At 41.5% G+C, this 17,845-nt stretch overlaps 1 pseudogene across 1 annotated transcript; it reads left to right on the top strand.

Annotated features, from left to right (window-relative positions):
* Positions 1-267: 267 nt before the first annotated feature.
* Positions 268-17,188, top strand: LOC308085983 (annotated as a pseudogene). The gene is made up of 9 exons (XR_013935079.1): positions 268-435; positions 3,154-3,337; positions 3,511-4,280; positions 4,912-4,925; positions 13,972-14,033; positions 14,212-14,981; positions 15,167-15,182; positions 15,662-15,854; positions 17,081-17,188. The product of XR_013935079.1 is annotated as an uncharacterized misc_RNA (transcript).
* The last annotated feature ends 657 nt before the right edge of the window (positions 17,189-17,845 follow it).

Below are 17,845 nucleotides of genomic sequence, written 5' to 3'. Positions count from 1 at the left end.
ACTAGCGTTTCAGACGGTTGAAGCATGCGCAGTAGCGTCTTAAATGCAGAAGTCCTGCAATACCAGAATTTGCCACCAGGCTATCTGAGGCTTCAACTAATCTCCGCCGGGAGGGAGAGCCTCTTTCTCTGGTGTTTCAGGTAGGAGTGGTTTTGAGGCATTAAAGGTTTAGGCATATAACCACGCCCACCTGGGTGAAACACCACAGTAAGAGGGAGTCCCGTTCTGGGGGCTTGAGTTTTGCGTCACACGACAAACAAACGCACGCAATTGGAACTGCGCCACAAGTTGCGACCACCTGCTGCCGCGAGCGAGACTACAGAAAGAATTGAAGGTGACAGGCTGACAGCAGGACGACATGAAGTATTGCTGTGTTTCTAACTGTAAGAATGACTCCGCAAACAACGACGAGGACGAGAGTAAAAGCTTCTACCAGTAAGTATGGACACAGTGACACGTGTTGAACGATACACACTATGTTTAGCGCTAATACTTGACTCTGAATGTGAAGGGTTCGACAGGCTGCTGCATGCAGTGAATCCATGTTGGTTTGAAATGTTTAGTTTAATCGACCTTTCATTGTTTCTTGAGGACATTTTACACTGCCACTTCTATTGACCTATAAACCGCATCAATATTTGGTGTCTTTGGTTATGGTTAGTCAGTGACTGACATTTTCAACAATAGTTAAGATGAGCTGTAGGGGGTGCTATGGGGGGTGTGTCCCAAAATGTTTGGGACACACAATTGGCAGGTGATGATTCATTACCCCGCACCGATCACAAGCACCTGTCAATTGTGTGTCCCAAACATTTGTGCGTCCTAAAGGAAGTTACGTATATTCAGTGCTGCAATCATTCCTGGCCCCTCGCGTCGTACAGAAGTCGTCCGTGTGCAGCTCGTGAATAAGTGGAGATATTTGACTAAACACACGTTTTCTGGCAGAACTTTCACATGGATATGAAACTAGAGGACAAAATATGACTCCACGTCTTAGGAATTAATTATTGGGTGAGTACAGACGGAGTTTAGAGCACTTTTATGTCCGCGCAGATAGGCACTACACAGTGGGGGACCGAGAGAGATCTATGACTGTGTATTTGGAATACTTGAAATGTATGTAAGATCACAGACATTCTAGGGCTAAACATTAGGCTACTCGAAAAAAGCCATGGACTTGAATTGAATGTGTACATTCCTCTCACAATGAGAGACAACAGTCTCTGCACTGCAGAGTGTGAAGGGGATCGCTTAGAAGAGGACCCAGTTCTCTGAGACAAGACAAAGACAAGTTGTCTGATTATTTTAAGTACTTATGTGTGGGTGAGTCTATGTAAAGTGGACGTGCAATATCACAAATTATGTCCCAAAGGACAGATTAACGAATGTGTTTTAAGTGTGTTGAATCATATTAGATTTGATGTTGTTTTTATTGTATAACAACGACACACAATCTTGTTGTGTGTTGAAATGGCAGCATCAGCATGTATGAGTCATTCTTTGAGATCTGCCAGTGGATTAAAAAGGCGGGCCACTTAATTGGTCTAAGCCTCAATGCCCTTGGGTAACTGCTTTCACCCAGGCCAGGTGGAACTATTTTGGGCATGGCATTATAGGCGAAATTCAGTAAGCCTCTTTCAGTTTTTTTCTTTTTCAGTTTTTTTCTCATTTTTGTAACCATTTTAATGTATCTATTTAAATGGAATATCTATATAAGCTCACAACGAGTAAATCACAAAGCTTGTTGAATATTTTAAGTATAAAATACTATAGTGGTTAAATGAGTTCAATTAAGTGACGCAATGCATGATGCACTCCTCTGATGCTGCCAGTGCCAAGTGCCAACCATTCTCTGCTCAGTGCCCCGCCCTTGGCGTTATCGGATTGGTTGAAAAAAAAATGTGGACCATGAGTTAATAGCCAATCAACTCTGTTTTGGGGTAGAGATGAGGGGTAAGTCCTGAGCTCCACTATAGGAAGCATTTATTTTCTTTTGCTCAGTGGCATGATGAAAGCCTGGGGCTGTTTATAAAAAACAAGCCTGTTACAGTTGTAAAAGCCACTCCGATATTGTCAAATAAGTCGTTCCAAAGTTACAAATTTCACCTGGGAACGTATTTTCACTCTCCCTCTCACTCCCGCTCACTATGTCTCTGTCACTCACACACACCCCCACAGCTGATGTTATACATTTACGATAGCCTAAACCATTTATCACACACACACACACACACACACACACACACACACACACACACACACACACACACACACACACACACACACACACACAATGGACTGCAGTCACAGAAGCACAGAAGATTTGGATACCGTACGCCACTGCTTATCAGTATCCTTGATTACTATTACTAACAATCAATATCGGATCGCGTTCGATGGCGAAATTATGTTTTCAGAAACTGCCATCCATCTGTCGCTGGCCAAAGCTGAGCCAGTATTTGACCACCAGCCCCCATCAAAAGATACATGCCACCGGACAAATTGACTCTGAGACATTTCATGAACCACAATGAAATCTCCAAACCCAGTTATTGTCCATTTGTTGGCAGTATGTCATATTATCAAGCAAGACTCCAATATTTAGCTGTGAATGTGAACACAATGTGAATGTCTCTGCTGTCGGGCAGAAACCAACCATGCCTAAAATATTATCTTTTCAGGAAATGGGACATATTGTGACTTTATACATTGTCATGTCAGATACTTGCATGTGTCATTGATTATCATCACTACAGCTCAAGTGGAGTTAGGAGGTTGTTTGACCGGTGAATGTGGGGATAGTTGTTTTGTGCCTCATTGATTAGAATGACAAAGTCAGACAGAAAAAATACCTGAGTTGGAGTTGCAGTTTGAGGATCCAATGGAGTTAGGAGGTTTAGTCAGAAGTGCTTATTAATACTTTCCATTGGCTCAATATTTGTAAAACCCACAGACGGACGTAAAAGGGTGTTCAATAGCATTGATTTATTAAAGAAGATAAAATAGTTGAAAAACAGAGATGGGTACTTTAGTTTGCGCTTGCGGCGATATGCTCTTGTACATTATTTCAGTTCTTTAAATTAGCTGAAACCTATCTGCATGGTTGATGTCATCCCCTCTCTAACTAAGTGGGTGATCCCTATTGTGTTGTAGATTCCCTCTACATGAACCAGACAGGTTGCAACAATGGCTGAAAAACATGGGTCGTGAAGACTGGACTCCCTCCCGACACCAATACATTTGCCATGAACATTTTACACCGTCTTGCTTCAGAGTACAACAAAAAATCCGCTACCTTGAGAATGACGCTGTACCTACAGTGTTCAAGACCCCTGAGGTAAGACGAGAGAATGAAAAATGTACTTTATTGTGCAATCTCACTCCTAAATTCATGCAACATTGGTTTAAAATTTGCCCAATGTTGACCGTGGCAGCTTCCACTAGTCTTGGCTATAAAGTCTTGGTATATTTCACTTTCAATATGATAAGCGTGTTTATCCTCATTTCTAGAAACGTAAGAGCATTGATCCAAGTGAGAAGAAAGCCAAGCGGCTCAGATGCCACGTTAATCCAAGGACACCCATGGCTGACAATGGGACACAGCCTGTGGCTGTCACTGCACCGCTGGGCAGCAGCAGCACTGTGGAATCAAGTGACATCAGGGACACCGTTGACTTCCTGAGGACTGACCTGCACCCGCCAACATCGGTGGATGGATATGACACGGGACTGGATTTCCCTGTGACCTTACTCCAAACAGTGGAGGATGTAACTGGTCTTGACGGAGGAGAGAGCACAGCGGTGGTTGTTGTATCACAATGTGCTGCTGCTGAAGGGGAAGATGATTTGTTGAGCGGGATCACCGCCGCCATTCTAGCTCATCACCGTGAGCTAGAATGGCGTGAGGTGAGTGACTCGCTGACGGGCCACGCCGTGAACACTGAGTGTGTGGAGAACGTAACTCCGGACATGCAGGAGCTGTCCGTCGTACCCAGCGTTGACCACGGAGCTCAGGTCATCGCGTACTTTGAGACGATCCCCAACGTCTTACCCTGTGCGCCGCCGTTCATGGCGCCGTGCGCCATCTCCCCAGAGACGGTACTGTCGTCTGCCCTGAGCTCCAAGCCCATTGTGTCCACCGTCCCCATAGTGTCCAAACACACACCGCCCTCCTCGTCTGCACTGGTCCTCACCATGGAGACACCGGACACAGAGGGAGAGCGGGACGCCCCTGAAGAGGGCAGCACTGAGCAGCAGGAAAACCAACTGGAGGAGCATTGGTGAGTGGAATGCACTCTTAAGGTCCTTACACACCGGGGGCGATTTTTTTCATGCGAATCTTTTTTTTTAAAAACCTTATAAAGTCAATGCAAGCTTACATGGAGCGAAAAAGCGAAGCGAAAAAGCGGCTTTTAATTATTCGGAACGTGTCCGAATTTTGCGTATATTCGCATATTCGCGTGTGTGTGTGTGTGTGTGTGTGTGTGTGTGTGTGTGTGTGTGTGTGTGTGTGTGTGTGTGTGTGTGTGTGTGTGTGTGTGTGTGTGTGTGTGTGTGTGTGTGTGTGTGTGTGTGTGTGTGTGTGTGTGTGTGTGTGTGTGTGTGTGTGTGTGTGTGTGGAGATTTCTTTGGCTATTCAAAAATAGCCAACGTATGGATAAAGTGGCTACACAGACGCGTTCCCGGTTTGAATGGGTTAAACTCCATAGACAATACCTTGAAGTTAAATGTAAAACTAAACAACACTACAAACAAGTCAATGTTCTCTCATACTGTCACAGATGGTCACCAGGACCAGCATTTTGAATTAAACCTAAATTGAAACCTAAATTGCATTTGGTGATAAAAGTTGCATTTTGCTGCCACATGTTCTCCGTGTCCTACTATGTTTCACAATATATTCTCCTACAGCTACCACAAGAACAGCATGACATGAGATGACATGAGGTGATTTGTCATTATCACAGTATTAAGGGAAAAATGTCACAGTTGAGGTGATTTGTCATTATCACAGTATTAATCCATTACGACCGGGAAAGCATGTCACTTTAGATTTGAACCATTATCTTATACTTTGGCTATTAAAAAGCTCATAGCGAACATTTTTAACTCAAATTTTTGCTTCTGGGGGGTCCTTGGAACGACATATTTTTAGATGGGGGTCCGTGGCCAAATACATATCATTTTGGGGGTCCATGACATTGAAAAGTTAGAGCACCACTGATGGCAACATACTGTTAGGATTTAGAAAACATTTTTAGATATGTATTTGGCCGCGGACCCCCATCTCAAAATGTTTTGTTCCAGGGACCCCAGAAGCAAAGATTTGAGTTACAAATGTTCGCTTTAAAAATACATGTATTCAAAGATTTGCACACATTTTCAAGATTTTTCAAAAAATAGCTGTGAGCTTGTATATCTGATATTTTTTGAATAGCCGAAGTATAAAATAATGGTTAAAGGGAAGCATGTCACAGCTGAGGTGATTTGTCATCATCACAGTATTAAGGGGAAAATGGCACAGTTGCACATACTGTATCATGTCAGTGTGTTTTTTCGTTTTCCAATCTGAAGGCTTGACGTGTGACCTCACCCCCCACCCCCTCCTCCTTGCTTTTCACAGCCTCCTCCGAATGACGACCCCTTGGCGTACGCCGACACGCTAACACAGAGGGGAACGATGGAGACGGAGGGACGAGGTGACAACGATGACGATGACCTCCCATCTGACCTGCACCCTGTGATTTCAGACGCAGCCATGCTCTTGTTCTTGGTCTCTACACCTAAAAAAAATAATTCAAAGTTCACTGTGGTGTAGTTTAGATGGGGAAATTATAAGTTAAAACAGTGGTTCTCAACCAGTGGGCTGGGGCCGTGGGGATATTGCAAGTAGGCTGCCAAATAATTGGCAAAATACTATTACCATTTGTAAAAAAATATGTTTTTTTTCTTTAAAACCTTGAAAGATTTGTTTTCATTGTGATACGCTAAATAGAATCTTAAAGTATACTACTGTATGTTAGTTCCATTGATTAAAGCCGGAACTCGATCGATTGATCATAACATGCTCTGAAAATGCACACGGCCCACCCATGATCTGATCACTTAACATGTGTTTAAGTGATCAGATGGGTGGGCTGAAAACACCTTTGAGATTTTCAAGTGGGCCCTGATCCAGAAAAGGTTGAGGACCACTTGACTTAGAGCTACCCAGTGAACGACTAGACGTTCTTTCTTCCCTTTGTCTCTTGGAAGAACTAGAAAAAAAGAAAACCCCACGATTTCCATGTTTTCATTTTTTTAAATCCGTGTTCAGCCAGTTTATTAGTTGGCTAGTTTAACTGCTGGCCAACTAATGTTTTGCACCTCTGCTCCCCTTCCCATAGATGCATTGGTTCTCAAAACGGAGACCTGGGGGGGGGGGGATACCAGCAAAATGTATTAATACAGCGTCAATCATTTCAACCACTTTAACCATATCTTATACTTTGACTATTCAAAAATAGCAGATCTACAAGCTCATAGCATGACACAGAGTGCAGCGCTACAAGTTTGTAGATCTGCTCTTTTTGAACAACCGTGAAAACATTTGTGCACATCTTTGAATATGCATATCTTTGTCCAACTCAGATCTTTGCTTCTGGGGGTCCCTGGAACAAAAAACATTGAAATGGGGGTCCATGGCCAAATACATATCATTTTGGGGGTCTTTAACATGGAAAAAGTTTGAGAACCACTGCCATAGAGGAAGGCATTGCTACCCTGTCTGCTCCCCGCCTCCTAGCGCACAATGTACTGTCTCCTGCTATAGCTTTGCTGTAAGACAAGCACTGGTAGTCCACTAGTAAGCAATAAACACACACACACAATTGTGTAGAAGTACGTACTGTTAGGGATGGGACGATAACCGTTATTATCGTTCATCGTGATAAAAAAAAATTGGACCTGTAAAGAGCGCAGTTGTACACTCTTACTTCACTACACTCACAACGCGGTGCAACGCGTTGTGAGTTTGTAGATTGGCTATTTTTGGCCAACGTTCCCCCCCAGAATAGGAATGCTGGGGGTTCAAGTGGTTAACAAAATGGCATTTTAATTTTTAAGCATATTTTGATTATCGCGATAATGTCGTTAATCGCAATTATTTTTGCCACAGTAATCATGACATGTTATTTTCATATCGTCACGTACGTACGTACGTACGTACGTACATATTTGGGGGGTTAAAATGTTTGGAAATAAATATTGAATAAAGTCTAGTCAAGTGATATTTAGAAACTGCTAAACATCTTTATTTCTGTGTTAATGTATCATGGTAGCTTGATGTAGAACTCATAAACAGCCCATGTGTTCTGTTTGAGAAGTGAGTGTCTTTGCACTTAACATTTGATTTCCTATTTACCCCTATCCTTGACAATAAAATTCATTATTTCAACACTTCTCTGTAGACCTTAAATCATATAAATAGTTACAAAACGTAATAGTATGTAGGCATGTAACAATTAACTCAACTCACGATACGATTCAAATCAACGATACTATGTTCACGATACGATGTCATGATTTTTTTAACTCAAAACTTACAGACAAACTTACAGACAAATGATGACAGATTTATTATTATTTCTCTTACACAAATCCAGTGTTTTTTTTGTTTTTTTTACCAATACTATGTCATTTGCTACTGTAAAGGGATAAGGTCACCAATACTGTGTCATTTGCTACTGTAAAGGGATAAGGTCACCAATACTGTGTCATTTGCTACTGTAAAGGGATAAGGTCACCAATACTGTGTCATTTGCTACTGTAAAGGGATAAGGTCAAACTAACTCTTTATCATTCTCTTACAAAGATCCTGTATTTTCTTGTCTTGTCTCAATTGTGCCCTCTGCTTTTAGCATCGCGTTAAATTTTGTATTAAATCGATTTAAATTGTCACCAGTTTGAATCGTTTTCTGATCGGTTTATGATAAATCGTTACATGCCTAATGGTATGGCATTGCTTCTTCTGAGATGAGATAACGAGCATCATTGGTGGATCCCGAAACGGGCCTGTTGGGCCCAGGGGTCCAAGGGTCAGGGGAGCCTTCTGGAAAATTGGGCCACTGTTCCAGAGCCTGACCCTTAATTAAATAAAAACTAAATTAGGCCACCACATGCAGAGTCCCCATGGCCTGAGGGCTCATTCAAGATCAGAATAAGACTAAATACCTAGTTTTGTCTCTGGGTACCCACAGGCCTGGCTTATCCAACGGGCTGTCGGTGCTGAAGCACAGGGCACCAACCTTGGGGCACCAAACGGCGTGGAGAAAGTGAAAGAAGACAGAACTATCGGCGAAATTTAGAAGCAGCGGCTGCTAAAGGAGTGCTACAACATTGAAACGCGCCGGTGAAGCGCCATCTTTTCCCGCGCAATGCATTACAGCAGTAATGCTGTATTCATATTCATGCTGCTCTAAATTCACTGTAAAAACCCAATGCCTTGTGCGGTTTGTTGCCGTCTACTTGACAAGATTTCACAAGATAAACAAAACAACGCAAATAATTTATTGATAGAAATATTCTCAGGGCCAAGCCATGGTTGCCAGGCAACACACAGATGCAGTGGAAAGCAATTGAACGCCTATGGAAGTTTTGGAAAAGGTAAAATGTGAAACAATGCTGTTACATGGTAGGACAACCTCTGCAGCCTCGGTGCTGCACAACAATGCTCAAATCTGCGTTAAGTTTGTAGAATCAATGCTACATACAAAATATAACCACAGTAGCCTACTTAAAGCAGCACTATGTAACTTTTTTTTAATGAATAAAATGTAATTTTGTCCAATCTGTATGCTAGAGTATGTTAATACAATATAACTTATACAATAACCTAGACACAGGATCCCAAATTTTAACCTGAAGGTCAAGATTCAATTTATCCCCTGAGCAAGCAGTCAGACTCTATTTAGCTCAATGGTAAAATGTTCAGCACTTGCGCAGGAAACCAGGTTCAAATCAAGAGGAAAGTTACATAGTGCAGCTTTAAACCCATATGTTGACCAGAGCCCAGGGGTCTAATACCTAAGTTTGTCACCTCCTTTCCCCCCCCCTCTATACTAAATCTATTTTGCGAATTTTTGCCATGTTATTTCATTATTATTGTGTAATGTTATAACTTGTAGCCTACTGGATTGTGTATAGTAGCCAATCTAATTTAATTTGATTGGAAAATTAGCCTACTACACACAGGCTTCTTTTGTCTGGGTAAAGTGGGGTGCTGTCTATGGTCCTGAAAACACCAGTGGTGGAAAAGGTACTCGCATTCTTTATTTAAGTATCAATCAATACTGCAATTTAGAAATACTTCAAAATGTACTAAAAGTCCGGAATTCTAAATGTACTTAAAGTACCAAAAGTAGAAAGTAGGCTACTCATTATGCGGAATGTCCCGTTTCACAAGTTTTCAAATGTATAAAAATCAAGCTCACATTGCTGTGTTGCATCGTGACGCATTGTGAGCTTGTAGATCTGCCATTTTCAAATGGCTGAAATGTAGTAATGTATGTTTTGTAATAATCAAAATCAAAAAGTTTTCAAATAATGGAGTAAAAAGTACAATATGTGCCTCTGATATGTAGTGGAGTAGAAGTAAAAGTACAGACAATTGGAAATACTCCAGTAAAGTAAAAAAAATAAGTTACTTTACATCACTGCTATATGCAGGCATTCCAGTCATAAGTCTTAAATCCTAACCCTGCCAATTGGTAGATAAAGGCAAAAATGTACCCAATGTTTTAAAATGTACCCAATGTTTTCAAATGACAAAACAGCTGATCATCAGCGTTGCCATGTCTGCTTATTATAAGCGACTTTGGGCTTGTTTTTCTGTATGGGGGGGAGGGGGCGCTTGTTTGTTTCTGAAGTGTAGTTGATTATTTGGGCTTGTTTCTGAAGTGTAGTTGATTATTTGGGCTTGTTTCTGAAGTGTAGTTGATTATTTGGGCTTGTTTCTAAACTATAGTTGATTATTTGGGCTAGTTTTCCTAATGTTGTTTAAACCAGTGCTTGTCAAACATGTTCATGTCAGCAAGGACCCGGGACCCCCGTACGGTACGGGCCGTACCAGATTTGTTTTGTTAAAATGTTTCAATAAATATTCCAATTTTCCCCTTTTTTTTCTCCAAAGATTGTTTTTGAAAATATTAGATCAACAACTCACATGCTTTGTGATATTTCCCAAATAGCCGATGCATAGGTTAAAGTTCTCATGTGGCCTAATAGTCGCTTCTTTGGGGCTTGTATTCATAGACTTGGCTGCTTAATTCTCTGGCAAAATCTGGCAACATTGAATTGACGCTCATCGTTGAAAGAATGACTGTCAGAACTGTCTGTTCTGGTTCTGATGCCACTAGACGACAGACAGGACGACATGCCGAAGCATTGTTGCGTTTCCTACTGTAACAATGACTCAGCAAACAACAACAACAACAATAATGAGAGGAAAAGCTTCTACAAGTAAGTATGAACACACAGTGTGCACTAGCCATGGATCCAAGACGGTCATCTGTCATGACCGTCATGGCTGAACTTCAACATAGTGTTTGCACTTTCTCTTTTTTTGGTCTGTACATCTACCTAAACGTTCATATTTCTAATATAAAGTGCTGACCTCATGGCTACGGATGTTACAATTATGTACGGGCCCTCAGAAGTACCTGTATCTTCTGTATTGTTCAATAAAAAGCATTTTAATCCGATCGTTGGCCATTTTCTCATAGTTATAATGTATCAGAGTGCAATATACCTCCCAACCGATAGGGTCGCGTAGTTGAAAGCATTATGGAGGAAAGTCGTAGAAAATAACCACCGATCGGATGAAAATGCTTTTTATTGAACAATACGGAATATACGGGTATTTTTGAGGACCCGTACATAAATGTAACATCCGTGGCCATGAGTTAAGCACTTTATATTTGAAATCTGAACGTGTATATAGATGTACGGCCGAGAAGAGAGAAAGTGCAAACACTATGTTGAAGTTCATCCATGACATTCATGTTTCAGGGCTGACTTTGGACGTGATTTACAGCTGCTTATATCAAGGTTGACGTGCTTATTAGTACTCTGTTCTCGCACTAAAATAAATGCGTTCGGTGGTCCGTTTGTAGCGATGTACTAACGGCCACTGTCGTGACGACGATAAACAGTACGTCCACTAGAGGGCAGCGTTCACCTGGCGTCACCAGGTTGGAATTCAGTATGGTGTCTATTGCGTAGAGTTAAAAATAAGGGTCTATTGTGATCAACTGGTGGGATCCGGTCTACAGCCTGCATACGTTATCCGGTCATTTGGCACGCGTACACACGTGTAAGAAAGGTTTCCGTATCCGCCCTAGACCCAGACCGGATCAACCATAGATATATGGGATCAACAACCTGCAAATGGGTCTAATAGGACAGTGCTGCAGATGCAATGTTTTTTTTCTGACAACAAAGATGGTGACTTGCAGTGGTGTAAAGTAACTAAGTACATTTACTCAAGTACTATACTTAAGTACAATTTTGTGGTATTTTTATTTTACTGGAATATTTCCAAATTTCTGTGCTTTTACTTCTACTCCACTACAATATTGTTCTTTTACTCCACTACAATTATTTGACAACTTTAGTTACTTTCTGGATTTTGATTACTATTACAAAACATTCAGCCCAACCCACTTCAGCCCTATATACATTTCAGCCATTTGAAAATAACGGATCTACAAGCTCACAATGTGTCCCGGTGCGATGCATTGTGAGCTTGTAGATCTGCTATTTTCAAAAGATGTATATACATTTGAAAACTTGTGAAACGGGACATTCTGCATAACGAGTACTTTTACTTTTGGTACTTTAAGTACATTTTGATGCCAATACTTTTGTATTTACTCAAGCACATTTTGAATTCCAGACTTTTACTTGTAACAGAGTAGCTGTACATTGCAGTATTGATACTTTTACTTAAGTAAAACATTGGAGTACTTTTACCACCACTGGTGACATGCATGCAGTGTGTTAGCAGTGTAAAAATCAATCAATAGGTGCCAAGTTGTTTTTTGGTGCAGTTCATGTTTATGTATAAACATTTCTATGAAGCTTATAAACACAGGTGGACAAACAAAAAACACAATGTCTTCACCATGCCAAGACATTTCAAAAAAGTGAATTCACCTTTTCAAAGAATAAACACAAAATCAGCAGTTTTCTAAATGCTCATTCAAAATAATGATAATAATGAGACTAGACTACTACTACTACTACTACTACTACTACTACTACTACTACTTACTACTTACTACTACTTACTACTACTACTACTACTACTACTACTAGTAATAATAATAATAATACTTATAATAATTACAATGTAGCCTAGTTATTTTAGCCTGGCACTGGCCAGACTGATCACGTTGGTTGTGATCAGTGTGGCCAGTGCCAGGCTATTTGACTAACCCTAGGCTGATAAATATCAAATCCCTTTGAACGGTGTGGTTAGTGCGAGGTAATTGTAATCGCACCTGTTAATTTGTGGGCCACATAATACCTATGTGCTCGCTGAAGGAAGTGTAAAGTGCTGCTGTGAATGCCGTCCAGTCGTGCACAGAGAATGTGGCCCATGTGAAACTCATGGAAAAGTGGAGATAGTTTATTAAACATTTGTTTCCTGCAAGAACTTTAAAAAGGTATTGAAAGTGAGCTGACTCACAGGGTGTGATGAACTAGAATGCATCAGAGGTGAATCTCCATGAAATAGCATTGAGTGTTCTATGGCTGTATATGGAATATAGGCATGTATGATGTAGTATTGATAGCCATTCTAGGGCTGGGTCAATTGTGGTAGAATTGTATTATATTGTTTTTATGGTTGTTTATATTTAAAGGGATAGTTCACCCCCAAAATGACTTTTTTTCTAATGATTAGTCACCCCATGGAGACTTGAATCCATGGATATGTTTTTGTCGCATTCCTAAGCCAATAATTTGATGACCAGCAGCGGTTCCGGGTAGGAGACACAAAGAGTCTCCTTTGTGTCTCCTACCGGAACTGCTGCCTATACCGGTCCGCTGGTCACCAAATTATTGGCTTAGGAATGCGACAAAAACTAAAAAATATCCACTAATTCAAGCCTCCATGGGGTGACTAATCGATAGGAATTTTTTTTTGGTGAACTATCCCTTTAACCTTCACACTATTATTCTGTAGCTTGTAGGATCCAAGATGTCTCCGCTAGGCCTATTGTTTCGATACAGCCTGTCTTGTTATGGTTCAGCCTGTCCTTGTAGTAGCAGCTAATATAACTATGGTCTGGTCCCTGTGTTCGTTGGCAGAACTACCGTACCACCGACCTGAGTGTTATTGCACTTCTCCCCATGATATCATGTACTGTATGTACAGCATAACTATCAACACCTGAATATTGTCTCTGACTCCTCCTGCCTCATCAATTACTGATTGTCAGCATGGCTTCTATGGAAGTATGTCGCACACCAAAAATAGCCGACCTATAAGCTCACAACACGTTGCAGTTTAGGTTATTAGTTATTTTGAGATTAAAGAGTATTTGAAGTGATCGAACTAGCAATAGAATACATGTTTAGAAGCATCTTCCATAAACATGCATGGTCTCAGAAATGTCATAAAAGCAAAGGTTAATGCGTCAAATCTGGCAATTTCTTCAACTGGTTGGCTGTATGTAGAACAGCAGAAACATAAGTTTAGAATGATAATACCTAAACATCATCAATAAACCTTCAGTCATGAGATTCTATTTAGCTTTATTCCATACACTGCATCTTCCTGTTTGATGTCATCCCCTCTCTAACTAAGTGTGATCTCCACTGTGTTGTAGATTCCCTCTACATGAACCAGACAGGTTACAACAATGGCTGAAAAACATGGGTCGTGAAGACTGGACTCCCTCCCGACACCAATACATTTGCAATACAAAGTACGTTGGGGAATCCGCTACCTTGAGAATGACGCCGTACCTACAGTGTTCAAGGGCCCTGAGGTAAGACGAGAGAATGAAAAATGTACTGTGTTGTGAAATTTCACTCCTAAATTCTTTAAACAATTGGTTTGAAAGGAACAAGCCCAATGTTGACCGTGGCAGCTTCCACTAGTCTTGGCTATATAGTCTTGGTATATTTCACTGTCAATATAATAAGCGTGTTTATCCTCATTTCTAGAAAGGTAAGAGCATTGATCAAAGTGAGAAGAAAGCCAAGCGGCTCAGATGCAACGTTAAACCAAGGACACTCATGGCTGACAATGGGACACAGCCAGTGGCTGTTACTGCACCGCTGGGCAGCAGCAGCACTGTGGAATCAAGTGACATCAGGGACACCGTTGACTTCCTGAGGACTGACCTGCACCCACCAACATCGGTGGATGGATTTGACACGGGAATGGATTTCCCTGTGACCTTACTCCAAACAGTGGAGGATGTAACTGGTCTTGACGGAGGAGAGAACACAGCGGTGGTTGTTGTATCACAATGTGCTGCTGCTGAAGGAGAAGATGATTTGTTGAGTGGGATCACCGCCGCCATTCTAGCTCAGCACCGAGGCCTGGTGGCGAGCGACTCGCTGACGGGCCACGCCGTGGACACTCAGACCGCTCTGTGTGTGGAGAACGTAACTCCAGACATGCAGGAGCTGTCCGTCCTACCCAGCGTTGACCACGGAGCTCAGGTCATCGCGTACTTTGAGACGATCCCCAACGTCTTACCTTGTGCGCCACCGTTCATGCCGCCGTGCGCCATCTCCCCTGAGACGGTACTGTCGTCTGCCCTGAGCTACAAGCCCATTGTGTCCACCGTCCCCATAGTGTCCAAACACACACCGCCCTCCTCGTCTGCACTGGTTCTCACCATGGAGACACTGGACACAGAGGGAGAGCGGGACGCCCCTGAAGAGGGCAGCACAGAGCAGCAGGAAAACCAACTGGAGGAGCATTGGTGAGTGTGATAGCACTACCTATCAATAATAATGATAATGAACAGTGAACTGTCATTATACAGAAATTAATGTAATCAGCCGCAATCATGGCAGACTCTCTATTCATTATCCCTCTTATTTACTTACTATAGAAATACAATATTTTGACACACGATATAACGTATACATTTGTTGATTTAAAAAGGGTTTCATTGCTTATGGTCATGTCGAAACGTGGCGCCATGTTGCAACACTTGAGTTTGAAGATCGCCTATTTTCAGCAAAGAGATTTTGTGTAGAGGGGGGGAAAAAGAGGGGGTCAAATACAGACCCCTGGGAGGCCTGAGGTAGAACAAGGTATATAGGTTTTAAGTGGCTACAGCTGAAGGGATGCGTCATAACATGGGGTGATAGAAGTTGCGTTGCCGTGACCTACTATGCTTCACAGAGTAATATATCGTCTCTGTCGGGGGGAAACCTCACACGTCCAAAACTGTGACTTTTCAGGATTCAAATTCAAAAGTAGCAGATCTACAAGCTAAAAAGTTTCAAGCTTGCGGATCTTGTACTCTTGACGCTTTTGTGTGACGCTGTAGTATGATCACGTAGGGCGTTAATTTACGGGAAAAAAAACGCAAAAATGGAGATAGGAGGTTTCTGCCTGACAGCAACGATATTATGTTCTTCCTTCTCCTCACAGCTACAGTACCACAAGAACAGTTTGAGCAAGGAGCAGCTGGAGGCCATCGCAACCGAGCTGCAGAAGAAGGTGAAGGTTCTGCAGCAGCGTCATCGACGTCGCCTGGAGAAGCTGCTGGGTCTGGAGAACACCGTGAACCAGCTGAGACACGGCAACCTGCTCAACCCAGGAGAGACTGCAGCTGCTAGAGAGGGTGAGGAAACGGCAACACATGTTAAACCATTCAATCGTGGAACGCATCTGTGTCATTTTAGATGTTATATCTATAACCATTATTTTTATACTTTGGCTATTCAAAAATAGCAGATCTACACTCTGTGCCGTGCTACGAGCTTTTGAAAAATCTTGAACATTTGTGCAAATCTTTGAATATATATATATATATATATATTTTTTTTTTTAAACAACATTTTTACTCAAATCTTTGGGGGGGGGGGGGGGGGTCCCTGGAACAACATATTTTGATGGGTATCGGCATCCAAAAACATAATTTTGGGGGTCCTTGACAAGAAAAAGTTTGAGAACCACTGCTAGAGCAACAATAGTTTTTTTCAGAAAAATGAAGACATTTGACAGTTACAAATGCCTGCTTTAAAAAATATATATTCAGTTTTGCAAAAAAAAATGCAGATCTACAAGCTCATTGTGAGGCACTCGGTGCCACGCTATGAGCTTGTATATCTGCTATTTTTGAATAGCCAAAGAAATCTAAAATGACACAGATGTGTTCCCTAATTGAATGGGTTAATTTTGTCGGCTAAAACTATGACGATAAATGTCTGTTGACTACCTTTTTTTCACTGACGGAAATGTCCTAAAAACGAAATAAGAAATAACCCACAGTATGATGACTAAAACTATGACTAAATATACTTATAATTTAGTCAACAAATAAAAACTAGACTAAAATGCTAGAGAGGGACTACAGTGAAGAGATCCAGTAGAACTAAGACAAGTCATTTTATGTTTGGCTGCTTGTGGGTGTCACGCTCCGAAAATCTATCCGATCTGCACAAGCTTGTAGATTATCCGATCTGCACAAGCTTGTAGATCGGCTATTTTCGGCACACAGTTATAAATCAGGCATTATGACACCATCAAGGCCAACCACAATAAACTTGAGTCGACTAAATCAACTGTAGATTTAGTTGACTAAAAGGTTTTCAAAAGGTGAAATCGTTGCCCAAAATAGAGACATGTGAAAGTATTGGCTGCATAATTGGCCAATTGCCAATGTGTCGTCAAAAAAGTGAACTAATGCGTAATAATAACCACCCTTAGACAGGATGAGATGGCAGTGTGCAGATCGACCTCTGTAATGTTTCACATGTTGTCGCGTCAGATCTGACAAGCGTTTGAAGTGAAATGGTACGACTACGTGTTCTGTTGTCGTCTGTCCTGCACCAGGCTTACATCCAGGCGAGTACGGCGGGGTCAGACACAGGGGACACGGTGGCTGTCATCTACGAGGAGGACGACGGTGCTTACGTTTACGCCCCGGTGCACGAGGGAGAGCAAGAAATATGAACGAGGACTATAGAACGCACCCCATCCATATTGCTTCTATACTAATTCATTTGCACTTCCCTGCAGACTGTTGATATATTCTGAAACCGACTATCATAGCGTTATACTGGAAAATATGTTCAACACAACAATAGTGCAAAACAGTATTGACATTTAGCTGGAATAAATGAAACCATGTCTAAAATCTTTTCAGATGAGGGTCAATTCTGATCAATATCTAAGATACTATATACACTGCAACCATTACAGTATGTGCACTCACAACAAGTGCTTCCAATTATATTTTGAGGTCGCACAGATTACAATTCTGTTACGACTTAAAAGTTGACATGCATCAAATAAACTGATCTCATTTAGAAATTAAATCAGCCCATACTCTGCCACTCAACAACCAAAAACTAATTCAGATTCAGATTTGTGTTCTGCATTCTTTTACACAGGTGCGTGCAGGTTATATTGTAAAGTAGCCTACAATAAAACTAAACGCATCTCCCAGATCACAGACCAATTACACTCAACCTTTCTTACTTGGGTACCTTTATTGCCAGGGGCAGGATACCTCTTCTCAGATGGACACAGGGTTAGGTGTTTTTGTGCCCAAAGCGAAACATCGGGCAAGTCAGAATCTCAAGATACACTTGTATTCGATCTACAAGC

Source organism: Gymnoscopelus braueri, assembly GCF_963280865.1.
Source record: "Gymnoscopelus braueri genome assembly, chromosome: 5".
Classification (NCBI taxonomy): Eukaryota; Metazoa; Chordata; class Actinopteri; order Myctophiformes; family Myctophidae; genus Gymnoscopelus; species Gymnoscopelus braueri.
The sequence above is the reverse complement of the archived record's forward strand: the minus strand, read 5'-3'. Positions and strand labels throughout refer to the sequence as shown.